Genomic DNA, 19,576 nt, shown 5'->3' with positions numbered 1-19,576 from the left:
GTAACAGCCTGATCATATGATAATAAGGGCCCAAACTACGCTTGATCCTTGACAGTTCGTGCATACATGCTTGAACCCCGTGGCATCCGCTGGATCCTACCGAACTGCCTGCCCACCCTGTCCACTAGCTGCCTCTCTAGTACATAGGGCGTCTGCCCAATCAGATACCTGCTCTGGAAGGTGTAGGGCAGCTCTATTGCATCATCCTCCCACTGCTCGCATCCCAGGTATGGCCTCCATATAACCATATAAATGTCATCAATCACCCGCCGCCAGTGCTTTAACCTACCAATCCATGGTTGCGAAGTGATCATGTCGTACAAGTGTACGAAACTGCATCCGTGACCTCTACCCCTGAAATGTATTGGTCTCATCACTGGCAGATGCTCATAGGCCCACACCTGTAACAATGTGACCCCGCAACCCAATCCCACTGACCCGTGGTATACAAATTGATGCAGCTCGTAATACAAGTGTGCTAGCACACACGGTCCCCAGGCATATCTGGTGTGCTGTGTCACCAGTGTCTCCAATGCACCTCCCTAGCCCACAGCCAACCCTCGTGTCGCTCTATCAGGACACAAGAGCCCACTGATCGCTCCTCCTATCACTACTGGCAGCGCTAATCCTGTAGCTGTCATGGTGTCCCAAGCCACATGTCCTGCCCTCATCTCCAGTCCTGGGTCCCGGAACACTCATCTCAGGGCCTCCCTGTCTCCATCTCGATCGTAAGGAATCAGCTCCCCATCGATCAGTATCCTCAAAATCCTGTATACATCCTCGAGGGTGACTGTCATCTCCCCCATTGGTAAATGAAAGGTGCAAGTCTCGGAGTGCCACCTCTCCGCCAGTGCAGTCAGCAGTCCCATGTTTGCCCAAAACTCAAGCACATACAGAATATGTCTCAGACCCATAGCCTCAATCACAGCTCGGTCCTCGAAGGTCAGCTCAGGTCGCAATCTCTATGTCGATGGAAATCTCTCCCGTGAATCCAACATAGACAAATACTCCTGCAATCAAGCAAATCAATTATGTCAATCATAGTGGCATTCACTGTTCATCACAAAATTCTACTTTTCATCTAAGTGCATATGGTACTCTATCCTAGTGACACTCACTGTTCATCACAAAGTGTTGCTTCTATCCTAGTGGTACTCCCTATTCATCACAAAGTACTACGTGTTTTGCAATCCCTATTCATCACAAAGTGCTCCTCACATTTGCACTCACTGTTCATCACAAAGTGTTGCTCATATTAGTACTCCCTGTTCATCACAAAGTACTATATCTTGGTACTCACTGTTCATCACAAAGTGCCTTGATCTATCTTATCCTAGGGCCTATGCTTGAGTGAATCCTCTTGAGTAGTTTCCTAATTGGCAACGTATGTTCTATCACAGAATTGTCAATCCTATCCCTATTTGTTATCCTAGTCTTCCCTAGAGGACCTGCTTGAGTGTATCCTCTCAGCAGCTTATCCAATCGACAGCGTATGTTCATCACAGAACTGCCAATTTGACCTAGAAGACACAAATTCACATTTTTGGATACAAATGCGTTTTCCTGACATAAACACACATTTATTACATTACCTAGCAAGCATTAATGACAACAATAAATGCATCAAAATACAAGGAGGTTTTGTGGTACTTACTGGCTCTCATACCTCTGCTAGCCTCTAGAATCGACGAACGTGATCGAATCTGTGAGCCATAGCCATCGCTGTTGACTGCTACTGCTCTATTTTCACTCTGCACTCTACTCTCATGGATGTGTGGATGACAATGAGGATGTGTTTTCCCCCATGGTCTATCTTATAGACTACCCTAGCCCTAGCCCTCGTCTCCCGAGTCAGTCTTCTTTATCCCGTGGCTTTGTCACTTTATCTGGTCAGTCCATTCTATCCCATCTTTCTTATTGAGAGATTGTTTGTGATCTTTCCAGACATTTTTTTCATCCAATCTCTCGAGGGGGCATATCATTCCCATCTTGGGGCAACTCTGTATCAGTTCATCTTATCTTCTTTGAAACAATGCGACAAGCTGCATTGTCTCAAAGAGGGGCAAAATGTAGACACCCAAAATTGTCCAGTCTAATTAAATAAATATTTTATTTATTTAATTATCTTTAGCCTAATTTTTCTATTAATTAAATAAATATTTATTTATTTAATTAATTCATTTATCCTCTTCTAGCCTTATTTCTCATTTAAATAAATACTTTTATTTATTTAAATTATCCTTTTCATATATTAAATAAATATCTTATTTATTTAATTGATCCCACTTCTTCTATTAATTAAATAAATATTTATTTATTTAATTAATTCATTAACCTTTTCTACCCATGACACATGTCATTCATCTCTTAATTCATACACTACCTACCCCTTTCATTATTTTATTATTTTCTTTACCTACCCTCTAATCATAGCCGACCCCCTTTTACACCTCTCAATCTTATCCCTCCATTTCATATTGTGTCTTCTATATAGGGAGATGCTTCCTTCATTATCAAACCCTAATGACCTAACTACTTGATCAATTGACTACTTGGCATATGCGATCCTACTTGCAACCACATTCTGTTCTTTGTTGAGCTCTTGTGCACATAAAATCTGAGAGCAAATACATCAAACAAGATCAATGGAGATAGGAAGAATGGAGATCCAAACCCTATTGGACATGTGATGGTATAATCTTTGTGATTTCATTTGATTTGCATTGTCTTAGGTAATCTTCATATGTTATGGTGGATCTTTGTTGTTGTTAGGCTAGGGTTTTGTGGTTGAATTCATTTAGCCTTTCAATATCGTTATTATTGTTATCCATTTTCACCATAAACACCCACCACTATCATTCTCTAGGACATCATCTATGTTACTCTCCCTCTTTCTCTTCCTATCGGTTGTTTCCTTCTGAAAACATATTGCAGGTACTTTGACTCATCATGTTGCTTTGTTGACACTATTTTTCACATCTACTCTACTCATTAAAAACACATTCGAGAAGAATATTGCTGCAGGTTTCCTTGTTTGTCATGGTAATGTACTCGTGGTTCAATTTCAAACCCTATTCTTCCTATTCAATATACACACACAAATCCATCAGTCAATTTTATTAGGAGAGCATACATGATAAAAATCAAAGAGGAAGTTGCAAACAATAAATAAATTCACTTACTTCTATAGAAGTGCAGACGCAGTTGCAGTGGGGTATGGAGGGAGGGAGGGAGAGAAGAGGAGAAAGAGGGATGGGGTATGGAGGAAGGGAGAAGGGGAGAGAGGGAGGGAGGGAGACAATAAACTTATGTGTATATATATACTTAATATATTATATATTATTATATATTATTATATACTTAAAATATATATATATATATATATTACTTAGGATCAACAAGTATGTGTTTTGACTTAAAATTGTAGAACTTTTGCCCCCAGTTATTTTGGTATTAGGGAAGATCAACTATTGTTCTTTTTCTTTCATAGGATTTTTATCCTTAGTTTTTATTTTTGCAAAGTCCAATAGCTTTTGATTTTGATTTGGACTAAAGGACTTCTCTTTATTTTTTACTTTTAGATTTTTCTTTTCAAAGCTAGATTTTTGATCCCCAATGAGTAAGGGCTTTTGTAATTCTTGTTGATCCAAGTTTGGGAGAGGAATGGAAATGGAATGAGTGGATGAAATGGTAAGGCTATATGAGTTTTCAAGAGAGCTGGCGATATGCTCAATAGATTCTTCGCTGGAACCACTCTTAGCACTATTGATATCATGCTTGCACCACTAGAGGAGATTTGCATTCAGACTTAGTAGCCACAACACTAGGTGGTTCACACCCAATTCCTTGCAAATTGTTTATAGATTTTCCCTGTTGACTGAATACCTTAGGAGATAGTGGGAGTTGATCAACATGAAAGATATACTCACCACATCCCATATCTTTAATCTTGAACCTTTCTTTGAGCTCTGTTTGTTTTGATGTAGAAGCTTTCAATGATTCTGGATCCACATATGCTAATGAAGGAATAGCTTCTCAATTGACTGGGATTGTTATTTCTGATCTAGGTCGCAAATTGTTGCAATATATGAATGGGTTAGGATTAGCTTTGACAGTCACTTCAACTCCATTATGTGGAAACTTAATACATCAATGATATGTAGATGGTATTGTGCTCATCTCATGAATCCATGGACATCCTAACAATATGTTGTATGTGAGATCAAGGTTTAGGACTTGACAAACCACATCTTTTGTACTGGCCCAACTCTGAGAGGCAAGGTGACTGTGCCTTTGGATAAACGCTCTTCGTCATCATATGCCTTGATGGTAATTTTGTTTTTAGCATTCACATCTTTTTTAAAATATCCCAATCGCTTAAGAGTATTCTATTTACATATATTAAGACTAGCTCCTCCATCTATCAGGACTCGTTTTATTCGATGTTTGTGTAGGAAGGCTTCAATGTGTAAAGGTTCATTATGTGGCTAGGTTACAGATGTGTCATCAGCTTCTGTAAATGTAAGGGAATGTGGAACGGAAAGGTATCCCACCATGGCTTGAAACTAGTCCACATTCAGATCAGTGGGGACAAAAGTGTCTCTCAAAGTTTTATCAAGAATGGCCTTATGTGCAGGGGATATGCATAAGAGCTCGAGGATGGAGATAAGCGCGGGTGTCTTCCCTAACTATTCTACAAGGTCATACTTAGGTTTGGTTGATGAGGAAGCAATATTTTTAGTTGGAGCACCTTGCAAAGTGAATTTACCTCGACGAGTTGTAACATTACATTCAAAGGTAGGTTCGGAAGAAGATCCAATGCCTTTCAGGATAACCTTGGGTCTTTGGGTAGAATTCTTAGGCGTTTTGTCCTTGATGATAATGGTAGAGACATAATTGTCCATTGAAATGTGATTGATAGTTGAATCATAGTTATAGGATGCTCTGGTATAATTTCTTTGCTCATTTGTGGCTTTGGATTTTCCCTTGTCATGTTTTGGAAATAATTCTTTAAACATTTCATGTTCTTGATTGGATGACAGTCCTTCAATCTCAATGTCGCCTCTATCAATAAGATCTTGTATGATGTTCTTCAGTCGATGATAATTTCTTGTTTGATGTCCCTTGCTTTTATGAAATTCACAATATTCATCATCATTCCACCAATTTGGTTTGACCTTTGGCTCATATGGAGGCATATCTGGAATTGTTATTATCTTGTTTGCCACTAGCTTCTTGAAAGTTGATTCAAGTGGTTCTCCCAATGGGGTGTACTTCCTTCATGATTTGGAAGTTGTCTGAGTATTCACTTGATTGTTTGTAGAGCTTGATCCAGAAAAAACAATTTTGGGTCGTACTGTATTGGCATCAACAACACCATCATTGACTGTGTTCTTGTTTTTATTCCAAAATCTTGGCTTGTCTTTTCCTTTAAAGTCCTCTTTGTTTTCTTTGAATATTTTGACGATGCCTTGCTCAATTAGGACCTTCTCTGTTGCTAAGACTTTTTCAATGACGTCCTTGAAGGTGGACAAACAAGCTTTTCTCAAGTCATAACCAATGTCTTTGTTAACATTCTGGGTGAACATCTCTACCATTTGTTTTTGTGGAATTTCACAAGAGCATTTGCTAGCTAGATTCCTCCATCTTTGTAAAAATGATGAAAAAGATTCTTCATCCCTTTGTTTGGTGTTGCACAAGGTAGTGATTGATATGTTTGTCTCTATGTTGTATGAGAAATGTTGGATAAATGCCTTTGCTAGATCACCCCAAGACTTAATTCTAGGTGGAAGTTGGGAGAACCATTCCATAGCTTGATCACCTAAGCTTTGTGGGAATAATCTCATCAAATATGTCTCTTCTGCTGCTACCTCAATGCAGGCTGTGAAAAATTGTCTTATATGTGCCTTAGGATCTCCTTTGCCTCTATACTTATCTAACTTAGGTGTCACGAATGTGTAGGAAATGGAGGCATTGGAATGATTTTGTCAAATGGATAGGGCATATGTCTCTCAGTGTGTAAGCTAGCTTCGGTGCATTTATATCCTCCAATTTTTTTTGTAAATCCTTAATTTGTTGTTCCAAATTGTTCTTAGGTGGAGATCGACTTCTTAGACCATATCCCATGCCTGAGGCACCAGGTGGAGGAGGAGCATGTTGCATATATGGATGGTATTGATCATACACATGTTCATATGGAGGAGGTCTATAATGACCACTTGGTATAGAGTCATGATGAGGAATGGAATATCTGTTTTGTCCATGTATACCATACTCTACAGGCATGTCATGAGTTTGTTCTAGTGTGTTGCCCCCAAATTTGACGCGGGGTTTCCTTGTGTCCAAATTTTGATCATGCCTTTGGATATCCAATAGCTTTGGTGGTTGGTCCTTAGCATTGGTATGTGATTGAGTATATTTTTCTTCATAAGACTTCCATAATGGTCTACAAAGGTGAGTATCATATGCTTGACCATGTGTGTATGGGACCTCAGGTTTTTGAAACAAAGATGATGGTGATTCAGGCACAAGATGTGGTCCTCTATTGCCTCCACTATTAGGCCTCCTTTGATCCATGCTGGGGTGAGGTTGTTGCAAAGGTCGATTTTCCATTATTTGAGACATGTCAAAATCATGAGGAATCTTGGCTCCACTTTGTGCCATCACTTGTAAGAAGTATTGTCTATCTCTCCTCATTATTTCCTCAACCAATCGATTGAAACGGGGATCCATAATGGAGTCTTCCACTTCTGCTGAATGTACTAAAATGTTGTCCATATTGTCATTGTGTGTATCATTATTGTTTGTAGTGTCCATGCTCTCAACATTTGGAATGTTTCTATAGGCATCCATGTCAGGTAATGTAGTATGATCAGAATTGAAAAAGACATCATTGTCATACTCATAGGCACTCATGTTTACGGACTCTTGAGCCTCTTTAGTTTCTCTCCTAGATTTTTGGGAACGAGTTTCAACCATGAACTAGATCTTGACCAAGATGTGGGAGACTAGATGAAAATGGAAAGAGTATGGAAGACCAAGAGTTGGATGGAATGTAAATGAATCTGAGGTGTACTTGCAATGTCCAAAGTGTAAGACCAAGTATGTATGTAGTAGAGTAGGTGTGGCTTCCAAAGAGATGATAGTTTCTCTTGACGAGGTAAGTTGACCTTGACTCTAAGTAAGACCAAATGAGACCCAAAGGTGATAAACCTTGATGAGGGACCACTTAGCAAAATGTTTTATGTAATGTGTTGACAAAGTATGATGAGGACAAGCAAGTGGCCTTTTGACTCAAGTTTAGACAAATGTGAATGTAATGTAAGGTGTAAAGCAATGATGGACTTTGTGAGACCCAAAGACAGGTTGAATTCTAGATGAAAACCTGAAGAGATAACCTAGGAAGCTCAATAGGTTTGAAACTGACTGTTCTTGTTTGTTGGATTGTAAAAGTTTTTCAATTCTGAACACAGACATGCCTGTATACTTCACAGAAGCGCTTAAATGACACAGATGAGGTTTTGTCAGACACAGATGCGTTTCTGAGATTTTGTAAATGCAATGTTGTTGAAGAGAACACATATGCGTTTCTACCCTTCACAGATGCGGTTATATGACACAGACGCAGTTCTGTCAGACATAGACGCATTTTTGAAAACTGAGTGCAATTTTTCCCTTCTATGAAGTTGTTTTGTTGTGACCAAATTTGAATGTTTGACTATTTTTCATGACAAGAGGACATAGTGTTGATGAAAACTCAATGTTTGCAAGTGTTTAGACTCAAAATGACTCAAAGAAAAGTGTGTTGTTTGATGTAAAATTGTTTTGCATACACTTGAAGACACAAAAGACACAATGTTTTGATGTTTAGTCTCAAATGTTTGATAGTTCAAAATAAGACAAGCACAATTCTTATGGCTGGCCAAGACAATAGTTGTTGATACCACATGGGGTTTCCCCTGAGGCTACGCTATTCAGAGCGGATACTTAGATGCTTGACCCCACTGGCTCCACCCTCGACACTCACTTCTCGGGGTTGCTAAGCATCAGTCCCCACAAAAAACTCCTCGTGGTGAACTTTGTATCTCTACTAAGAACCATATGTGTGTGGGTCACTCCAAAGGTCTGACCTCCTGACCCACCAACTAGAAGGATTTTGGCTTTTAAAACAAAAAGGTGCTAGTAAGGGCATCCTCTCTTGTGGCCATACATGCGGCACTTTCAGCTCTGTAAATACATAAGGCTCCTAGTTGGTAGGGGTTACGCCCTACAACTGATCAAATAAATTTGATCAAACGGGTTTATTGGGAGACATAGTGTCGGTATGAACTAATCAACACTCGTTATCCATAGTTTTCACCATGAATACAATTGTTTATAGTGGTTCGAAAGAGGTGGGTTTTCCTCGCTACCACTTGGGTCATTCTCTCCTCACTAGTAGTCCTAATGACCACACGGGGAGACGTGCCCTCTAAAGATGAAACAAAAAGAGCCTATTGCTCAAGACACAAAAGACACTGGTTCAATTTTAGTGCACCAATTGAAGTGTTTGCTAGTATATGAAAACAAAGCACACAATAAAGATCAAAAACCCTTGCCAAAATTATGCAACAAAGATTTGTTAGTATTTTTGCAATAATACCCCTCCTGCAAGCACACAAGTTAGGTAAATTTTAGATCCAAAAGACTTTGTGAAATAGGGGCCTTCAACAATGCATTTTTTGACCAATTCAAAGATCTGATTCATCATAAAAAAAGACCACCTATAAAATTTCAATAAATTTCTAGAAATGTAAGAAAATCCAAAAAAGTTGCTAATTTGCTCCAAAAATTAATTTTTTATGAAAAATCATAAAAAATTCATATAAAATGAAAAATTGATCCAAAAAATCTAAAATTTTTATTGGACAATCTTGATGGCCTTCCAAACCTGCATAAAACAATTCCTACAAAATTTTTAAGTAGTTTGTGAGATATGAGCAAAATAATGAAAAAACCTAATTTTCAAAGATCTGACTTTTTAGGGAATTATTTTGTATCAAATTTAAAATCGCAAAGAATAGATCCTATGTATAATGCTGATAGATTTCCAAAAATGTAACAAAATCCAAAAAAATTGCTAATTTTCTCTCAAAATTAATTTTTTATGAAAATTCATAAAAAATTAATAGAAAATGCAAATATTCTCCAAAAAATCTGAATTTTTTCTTGAGCATCTCTAATAATGTTCTTGACTTGCAAAAAAAGTTTTATGCCGAAATTCAAAGCCGTTTGTGAAATCTGATCAAAATAATGAAAAACCCTAATTTTTAAAGATCCATTTTTTTAGGAATTATTTTGCATCAAACTTAAAATCACAAAGAATAGATCCTATGTATATTTATGAGAGATTTCCAAAAATTTAAAAAAATCCGAAAAATTCACTCATTTGCTCTCAAAATTATTTTTTTATGAAAATTCATAAAAAATTCATAGAAAATTAAAATATGCTCCAATAGATCTTTATTTTGCTTTGAGAGCTCTTGATATTGTCTTCAACCCGCAAAAAAGATTTGGTACAAAATTTCCAAGCCGTTTGTGAGATAGGATCAAATTTCTCTAAGATCTTGATTTTGTGTCCAAAACCCTAGCCGCACAAGGTTATTTTCCAAATTGTTTTACAAAACAACAATATATTGTCCCACCGGGCATGCCAAAATGTTTACGGTGAAAATAGAAACAACAACATTGAAATACTTAATGAATTCAACCATGAAACCCTAGCCTAACAACAACAAAGATCCACCATAACATATGAAGATTACCTAAGACAATGCAAATCAAATGAAATCACAAAGATTATACCATCACATGTCCAATAGGGTTTGGATCTCCATTCTTCCTATCTCCATTGATCTTGCTTGATATATTTGCTCTTAGATTTTATATGTGCACAAGAGCTCAATAAAGAATGAAAATGTGGTTGCAAGTAGATTTGATCGCATATGAAAGTTCGAATGCTAGGGTGCTTGATTAAAATGCATAGGTCCAGGGTTGATAATGAAGGAAGCATCTCCTTATATAGAAGACACCATAAGAAATGGAGGGATAAGATGGAGAGGTGTAAAAGATAAATGGTCGGCTATGATTAGAGGGTAGGTAAAGGAAATAATAAAATAATGAGAGGGTAGGTAGTGTAGGAATTAAGAGATGAATGACATGTGTCATAGGTAGAAAAGGTTAATGAATTAATTAAATAAATAAAGATTTATTTAATTATAGAGGAAGTGGGATCAATTAAATAAATAAAAGTATTTATTTAATTTAAGAAAAGGATAATTTAAATAAATAAATGTATTTATTTAAATGAGAAATAAGGCTAGAAGAGGATAAATGAATTAATTAAATAAATAAAGATTTATTTAATTAATAGAAGAATTAGGCTAAGATAATTAAATAAATAAAATTTATTTATTTGGACTGGACAATTTTAGGTGTCTACAATATATATAAATATTATATATTATATATATACAATATCATATTATACACATATTATATATTACATATATTATATGTATATACACATATTATATATACAATATCATATTATACACATATTATATGTTACATATATTATATGTATATACACATATTATACATGCAATATCATATTATACAATAGTGCGTACACACTATTTATAGTAAAAAGAGCGCCTACGCGCTTCTTACACCATAAGTACCCTGTACGTGCTTTTTATACCATAAGTACCCCATACGTGCTTTTGACTGTTTAGGCTTGGAAATAGGCCTAGATGACAAATCTACGGTTTGGAAGTTTGATTTCCCTCCATTTCTCTCATTTTTAACGTGTTTTATTTTATCGACTTTTTCATCATCAGGTTTACATTTCATCAAGTGGGTATTTCTAAAATTGCCACCATATTTTCACATCTTCTGAGCTTTCTAACCATATATTTTTTTAAAAATTTGAACAACAATAACATATTATTATTGAATTTCTTTTACCAATGTCTCCATAGTTCTCACAGAGATAGGTGCACCATTTTTTTAATAAATTTTGATATACTTAACCAAATTTAAATTTTTTTATATATTATTGTAGTGCACTTGATTCTTTACAATTTTAAAAAATAAAAATTGTATTTTCAATTTGTTTAGTGCAACTTATGCTTCATGCACGTACAGGTACCTAATTTTCAGGATGTGCTCAACTGGAAAAATCATAAAAAAAAAATACTCAACAAAAAATTACAAAAAAATACACATCTTCTAATGCTCACTCTTAACTATCTTTCTGCCAAAGGATTTGTCAAAATACTAAATCTAACTATGACTTTTTTGATGCGCACATCAGACACTATGTTATGTTTTTTCAGAAAAAATTAGGGTCTGTTTTTTGTGCGTGAAGGATTTGACCCCCTTAATCTTATCCAATTTTGAAAAAGTTTAGTAATTTGGAAACTAGATACAGAGTACTAAAATATTTGTTCTTTGATTATCTTCGTATCTTGAGTGGATGACTTTGAAATTTTGTCTCCAAGTTCAAGTTCACCTGATTTCAGAAAAAAAGTGTCCACTTATACCCCCTTTTTGACCACCATCTTTGTGCACTTACCCCTCAGAGTTGACTGATATTTTCTAGGCTTAATATGTTGCTTAAGGTATGTGGTCACACTAAAAATACACTTTTAGATTTAAAAGTGTTAAACACTCAAAATTGACTAACATTCTCTAGGTTTAATATGTTGCTTAATGTATGTAGTTTAAGACTGACCGGAAGCTCAAGTGAGCCAAAATTAAAGGGATAACTAATTAGCAATTTGAGGATTGTTTCATTTCAGGTTGGGATTCCTTCGTACGTAAATAGTTGATAGAAATTCATTCCTTCGAGGCTATCAATTCCTTTCTTTTCCATAGTTGATCACAGCTATATTTTATGTTGATAGAGATCGATTCCTTCAATTTCTTGCCCCTGTGACACGACAAAACCATTTTAGTGAAATCCGCTCATGATTGGACTGACTCTATGTCCCAGGTTGCCTAGAAAACCCTCGAATCCAAACACTAAAATCATAAAAGACACAAAATCTTCTCCATAAGTTTGTAAGGGTGAAAATGCTAGTTAAACGTGCCCGATACAGTGATTATAAACACAAAAGACATTTGGCTTCACTACGTCCCGTCTTTGACATTATATATCCCATCTTTGACGAATTCCTTCTTTTATGTAGTTGATTACATATGTCATTCAACATATGTTGTACCGATGGAAATAGAGAGCGATTCTAGTGGAAATCATACGTAATTGGAGTGACTCTTTGTATGTTACAGACAGAAGGGGCAGGTTTCACATGTATGAAACTTTGGTTGTAAGCTATTTGTCTTTGCTATCTATAGGGTCCATATATGATGTATATAGTTGGAGTTTATATTGTTAATGGATTTTTTTATTTTTTATTTTGGTGAAGTTAGAATGGTTTTTAAGGAATTTATCAGAGATAAAGGTTTAGTGAATACAAGGTTCCAACATCATAAAGAATTATTTGGTGGAACCTCAATCTTACTTTATACTTGTAGAGGTTTCAGCCTAAAGACTACTACTCCAGTGTTGATAGCTAAAAATTCTTCCTCAATTAGATAAAATTTTACACACACACATGTATATACATGTGTGTGTGTGTGTGTGTGTATGTATATGTATCTGTATCTGTATATGTATGTGTATATGTGTATGCATATATACTTATATATAAATATGTATATGTATATATATGTATAATTAACTCATTTTATTTTAAACGTAATTTATAATGTTCAAGATAAATTTAATTGGCTCTTCAATTTTGTATTTATTTTAGTTTACACATTTTATTAACTTGTGAAATATATGGATTATTACATATAACTCTTCATTAATTGAAAAATCATATAATTCAATTGCATTTCTAGCTCACATGGATCTGAAATTTCAAAAACACCTAAACAAAAGTATAGGTATTTTTTTAAAAGCATCATTTTTTCCCTTCCCCTTGAAGGATATGATATTTTTTGGGGAATCCAACAACTTCTCACTTTAGTGCTACCTTGTTATACTTTTCTATATCTAGATGTAATTTACTAATATGACCATCAAATCACCTTATCTTATGAGGCCTCACTCTTGGCTCAATTAGTATTATTAGATTTGACCACAAGGAAATGTTACTCAAAAAGTGGTCTCATAGGATTATTGCACAACTTTTTCCTATTTAGCTCTCTAAGACTCTTTTAAATGTCTCTATTGGAGATTGTTGTAGTTACGGTTGTCATTAATGTCAAACCTGATTATCCAAATGGATGTTGTTCTGGATATGCTTTTGGTTGTTGCAATAGATATTTTTGGTGTTAGTTGTGGCATCCTATATTCTGGGTGGTCCGAAATGCTTTTGGTGCCCTTAGTTGGGTTGATGGGTTTTTTGGTGACCTTAGTTTTACTTCCAAAAAAACCTAAAATGGACAAAAACCTAGTACAAGACTTTGAACCTATGAAGAAAGGCAACAAGAAGTAGGAGACCTTGGCAAGTAGCTAGAGTAGCTAGAATTAGGAGACTGTAGTAGGTAGAAAGGGAAGACAAGATAACAAGAAGTGCAAGTTGAGAACAATAATGATAATGCCCCAATAGAGCTCGATATTGACAAGGACATTCAAAGCTTACAAACGTTGGCTAACATCCTAGTGACAATAGCCATAGGGGTCATTTTTGTAGTGATCAATGGTCTCAGACATGAAGACTTCCTTGTTATCACTGTCTTTCTTGTCACAAACTTTATTGTGGCATTTGCATCCTTAAACACCATGTTTTTGCTTGGTCTTGTGCTATTTCATGGAAATAAGATGAAGATTGTCGTGTTTGTTAGGGTTAGTTTGTTGCTAACATTAGGAATCTTCAGTCTTTTTCACGAAACATATTTATTTATACCACATGGTTTTGAATGGATTGCAATGATTGAAGGTCCAACAATTGTGGTTGTACAATCGGTTTGTCTTTTCTGTAATATTATTAAAAGTTAGATATGTTTCCATTTGTGACAACTAAGATTACTAGTTTTTTTGGTTTCAATCCTAGTTATAATTCTAGTTGAGTGTGAAAAATGACTTAGCTCAATACTTGAGTAATTTAAACTCTAGGTTTGGATTTTGTGATGTTGATGTTTATCTAAGTCTATTGTTTCCACAATTTCTACTTATTTTATTTGCAACTTTTGAATGCTTCCTTTCAATAAAAAAATCTTGTTGTTCAGGTTGTTCTTCTCGTATTTCTCGCTCCGATTGATGGTATTCTAGGCCTATTACTTACTTTCATTAATATTGTATTTCTTCTTCTTATTAGTATTGTTTTTTTTTTAATATTTTTTTCCTAAGACACTCATATTGCATTTTAGCAATCTAATATTGCATCTTAATACATGGTACCCAATGGTTACTTTTATTTGTAATTGTTGTAGTTAATTTTATTAGCAAGTGTTGTATAATCTAAATATGTGTATATTATATGACTAGTTGAGTTATGAAGGGATGTAAATCTTAGTCACCTCTATTCACTTAAGTTATAGTTGGCATGCATATAAAGAGATTGTTGGCCCAGATTGTCGTTGTGCCAAAATATTGATCTGTTAATGCCCGATACAAACTGTAGAGATATGGATCACATGGAAGGCGGTTAGTCCCTTGTCACGAATCTTGAGAGTAGTGCTGATCATTTTGCCAACAATCTCCCCCTCAGCATTACCCGAGGGGATTCAAACCCATCACCCAATGCTCTAATACCATTTGTTGGCCCAGTTTGTTATTGCGTCAAAAGACTGATATATCAACGCTCGATACAAACTGTAGAGATATGGATCACACAGGGGCGATTAGTCCCTTGTCATGAATCCCGAGGGGAGCGCTGACCATTTTGCCAACATAGATAACATTATTGATTTAGAATATTTTTAAAGATAGAATACAATTGTTTCTAATTTTTAGAATATTTTTTATATGATTTTTTAGAATAGTTTCTAAAATAAATTTAGAAACTTAATCTAATTAGTCAATAGGCTTAGTGCATGGGGTTTTTAGCAAAACCTATCTCACACCTTCAAACCACTTTGGTGCTTCACAAACCATGTTGGGATAAAAGTTGGCATGGTTTCATTAAAGTTTACTAGGAAATTTAAGAAAAAAATCCAAGGGAACATAGCAAATAATTATTGGGAAAAGACAACAACGTGGGAAAAGACAACAAGGTGCATTCGTATGTATGTTTTTAGCTGCCTACATACTACAAATCCATTCTACTTATATTTTCAATCATCGCCAAGCCCAGTCATGAATGCAGTGTGGAATACAATGAGCATGTTCATAAATGCAAATATATCTATTTATTGCAAATGATATTTTGGGACGTGGATATTTTATTTTATTTTACTTTTTTATAGATTTTTTTGGTATTAATTCCACAAGACGCCTGTACAAGCCTACATGCAAACCACTACAGATTAGCACCTCATTATAGATTATAGTGTGTTCGAGATGAGTAGTTATCAAATCCTTAATGATAATTGTTTTAGTTAATGATGGCATTTTATAAGGTCTGAATGTTTGTAGTCTATGACTTCTGAATGAAGATGCTAAAAATAAAAATTGCCTCTAAATTCCATTTGTTTTGTTGGAGATTCTTACAAGTTTTGATTGGCATTCCAACAGAGATTAAGAGACCCTTTGCATCTTCATATTATTCTAGAAATTTATAATAGGCTCTATGACTATTTGAATCCAATGGTTAACTTTCAAATTCTGTATACTAATTTGGATGCACATTGGGTAATAGCTTAATTTTGTCTTAAAGATTACTTACGGTTTATATTTTATGGTATTTATCAAACTTTTCAATCAAGAATTATAACATTTTAGATTTTTATTATCAAATTTAATATTAATTATCTGTTTAATATTTCACTTTGAGAATAGATGCCTAGAATATATTGATTTGGCTTGTTTGATATAGAAAAAATAATACATAAAATACAACATTATCTTGGTTCTTAAATGCAAAACAAAATTATTTCATTGTTAACATGTTCAAAAGATTCAAGCAATTTTGTTTTCTTCTTCTGATAAGGCAAAGTCAGTGTGTGTTTCATAGATTAATGATAACTCCCAAAACACTCATAAGCTTGATGATTTTAATTAACTAATGAGAGTTGTAATTTTTATTTTTCTTGTGAGGTGATATAGTTTATAACTAAAATCTTCAGAAGTATGTGAGGAGCAACTTACTAAAACCTATGAACTTATGCTTGGTATATTACAATTTATTTATTATTCTTTTGGAGTGATGCTTTTCGAGGAGAACCTATTTCAATTTGTATATGACTTTAGAATTAAAAATTATCTATAGAGAACATAAACTTTCACCAAGGCAATATAAGGAAATTGAAAAGGTTTCCAATCAACCGACATACAAACAAAAACCATTTTTTTCATGAAAGCGATACATTTTTTTCTGAACAACCCCTACCCTTATCAATTTCACATTTTAAGCACCAAAACTGTACAACGTTATTCATTACCACCTGAGTTGCTGATACGCTTTACTCCTCGCCTAGCAAACCACTGCATTGTAAGGCTTGGTCATACCATAGAAGAGAAAGGATGAAAATAAAAATCTATAAAAAAATTTGGATGTTTGGAATATATTTCAATTACATGGAAGAAAGGGTATTCCATAGATCAGCAAAAGAAAAATTAACTTAAAAAACAATACTTGACAGACGACTAAACAAAACCTCTAAAATATTGAAAACTTCTAGAATACTGCAGAAAATTTTCTGCTAAAAACATAGCTCTTGTGAAGTTAAGAAAAGACTTGCAAAGGATAAGTAGAAATTGTAGCCCCTCCGTACATACTCTATGTGTATCATGCCCATTAAGGTATTCATTTGAATTAGTTGACAAATTTCTATAGTAGAAATGGCTAGATATGAGGAACATTTGTATCTTCAAATACACCTCCAAGTATCTAGACTGAAGAAAGTGATGACATAGAAAGAAATGTAACTTATGAACTTGCTACTACTTTCCCCTGATCAAGTAAGCGAAAAAATACCTTTTCTTGGTGTCCATGCACATTAATGTAAAAAAAAAGTCTATCATGAATACAACCATCTGTCCAATGTATTCCTCCAACCCTAAGTCTTTGCCATGCTCTTTCAAATTTAAGTCTTTCCCAAGCATACAAAGTCTAAACCTAAATTTACGAGACCGTTTTTTATAACTGAAAGATATTTTTAATTTTATTTTATTTAATATCTTAATATAATCATAATTCTAAATACATTCATTTTAATCAAGTTAGTTATTAGTCTTTACCACTCAATCTACTACCATGTTGGATTGTTATTAGTCTTTTTAAAAAAAAAATTGGATGGACATTTTCTTCCCTTTGAATTTCGTTTACTACCGCTGTTTAGTCCATCATGACTCCCTATGAAATGTTTTCACTTTTTCCCTTTCTCCCACTAAAATTATTTCCACTTCTGTTGCCAGCTTGCACTTTTCCTCCCTTAGAAATTCTTTAGACTTCCTTTGTGCTCATACTGTTTCTTCCTTTTAATTCTTTTCCACCTATGTCGTTGTCTCGCACTGCATCTCCCTTTGAAATTCTTTCTACTTTCTTTGTTGAAAATCTTTACACGTATGCTGTTGGTTCTCACTGCCTCCCTTGTCAGCCTTCGAATTCTTTTCATTTCCTTTTATGCATGCAATTGCAAACCAAACCATCACAACCACATCAATTCAAACATTGTCCAAAACTTATTTGTTGCTATAAGAGAATTATTAGAGAACCTTTTTTTAAGGTTAAATGAAATTTAATAAGAATAAATAACCATAACGGCACAATTTTCGCTACAATTATAGTTTTACTTGGGGAACAATTTAAGGAAACATAAAGTTGTAGATGATAATGAAATGTGTAGATTTTACAAATTTCTCTAACAAAATTTATCATTAGGAGCAAGCAAGAAAAGAGATTCTACTGTTTCATAGAATATATTTAATCTTTTAGATATTAAATTGTTTTCTTTTCTATTCATATTATAGATTAAAAAGAGAAAAAAATGTCTATTACATTTCAGTAAATAAAGTTATCGATTCTAGATTCATATTATTAATAATAACATTCATTTGTTTGAAAATTATTGAATTAGATTATGTGAGCATTTTTTTCCATCAAACTTTTGGATAATATTCTACATCTATCATTAGATTGAAAAACAAAAATAAAAGATTCATTGTTGAATAAATTAACTTCAACTTTATAGATGTTAAAAATCTTCAAATCTATTCTATTTATATTATAAACATAACAAAATTTCAACTGTGATTAATAATCCCTCTCCATCTTTACACTAAACATTTTACTATACCTAAAACTTCATCCTCAATCCTCATCCCATCCCAAAAACTTGAATTAACACTTGTTCTTTACTCCTAGAGGCTCTGTACCATTTCTTTAGGATTCCCAACAATATTTTTGATTTTCTAGATGCCATTACAAACATTTCACATTTAAATCATATAAATAACTATATCATTTTTGAGATTTCTTCACTTTTTAGTGATTGTTTTTTGGGCTGTGTGCATCGAATTAAATTTTTTTTATGTTAATTTATTTTTCTATTTCAGATGAGATATCATCTTGCGAACACAAAAAATTTAAAAACATAAGATTTCGATTTTAAAGCATTGGAAAACTACTTATTACTAGCATTTGCATGTTTATAGAAAACTATATATATATATTTGGTATATGCATATAAGGTATATTAAAGTTGATAAAATTTTGTGTAGAGAATAATAATTTTTGTGTGTACAATTTTGACTTCATCTTCATGATTTGTCTTCATATTACATTTATTTTGAATTTCGCTTCATGCTCTTAGTGATCTATTTGTCTTGGTTATAACTCAACAACTTTACATAAAGATTGTAATAGACACACAATGGTTATATCAATTGTAATTTCTATAGGATGTCTTATAAATTTGTAACTACCATTAGGTCAATATATAAGAAAAAACAAGAATGCATTGTTGTTTGTTTGTTAAACAGTTATGTTAGTTTGAATTGTTAGTGTTAGCTCATGCTTAATTGAGTTTTCAATAGTTTATTTTCATAATGCTTAATTGAGGTTTTAAGAGTTTGTTTTCATATTGATATCTCTCAATGCCCTTTATATATATATTTAATTTTTTAATCAAGTAAGATTAGTTTTATCTTGTGAGATGATGGCCAACATCTAGAATAAAAAATAGTTTTTTAACTTTATAAAAATTTCCAACTAGAAATCCTCTTTCTATAGTAGTATTAGAAGTTTCTATTGCATCATTAGGAATTGAGTAGAATATAATTCTAGGCATAGAAAATTAAAATCTATTTTTTTTAGAAATGCTATCTATAGTTATCTTGAACAAAATAGATGTTGATGTCTAAACAATATTTATAAAGACTCTTAAAAAGGTCAAAAAACCATGGATAAGGTATTTAAGG

The sequence above is a fragment of the Cryptomeria japonica genome, chromosome 7 (assembly GCF_030272615.1).
Source record: "Cryptomeria japonica chromosome 7, Sugi_1.0, whole genome shotgun sequence".
In the NCBI taxonomy this organism is placed as follows: domain Eukaryota; kingdom Viridiplantae; phylum Streptophyta; class Pinopsida; order Cupressales; family Cupressaceae; genus Cryptomeria; species Cryptomeria japonica.
This window is presented reverse-complemented; position numbering follows the sequence as displayed.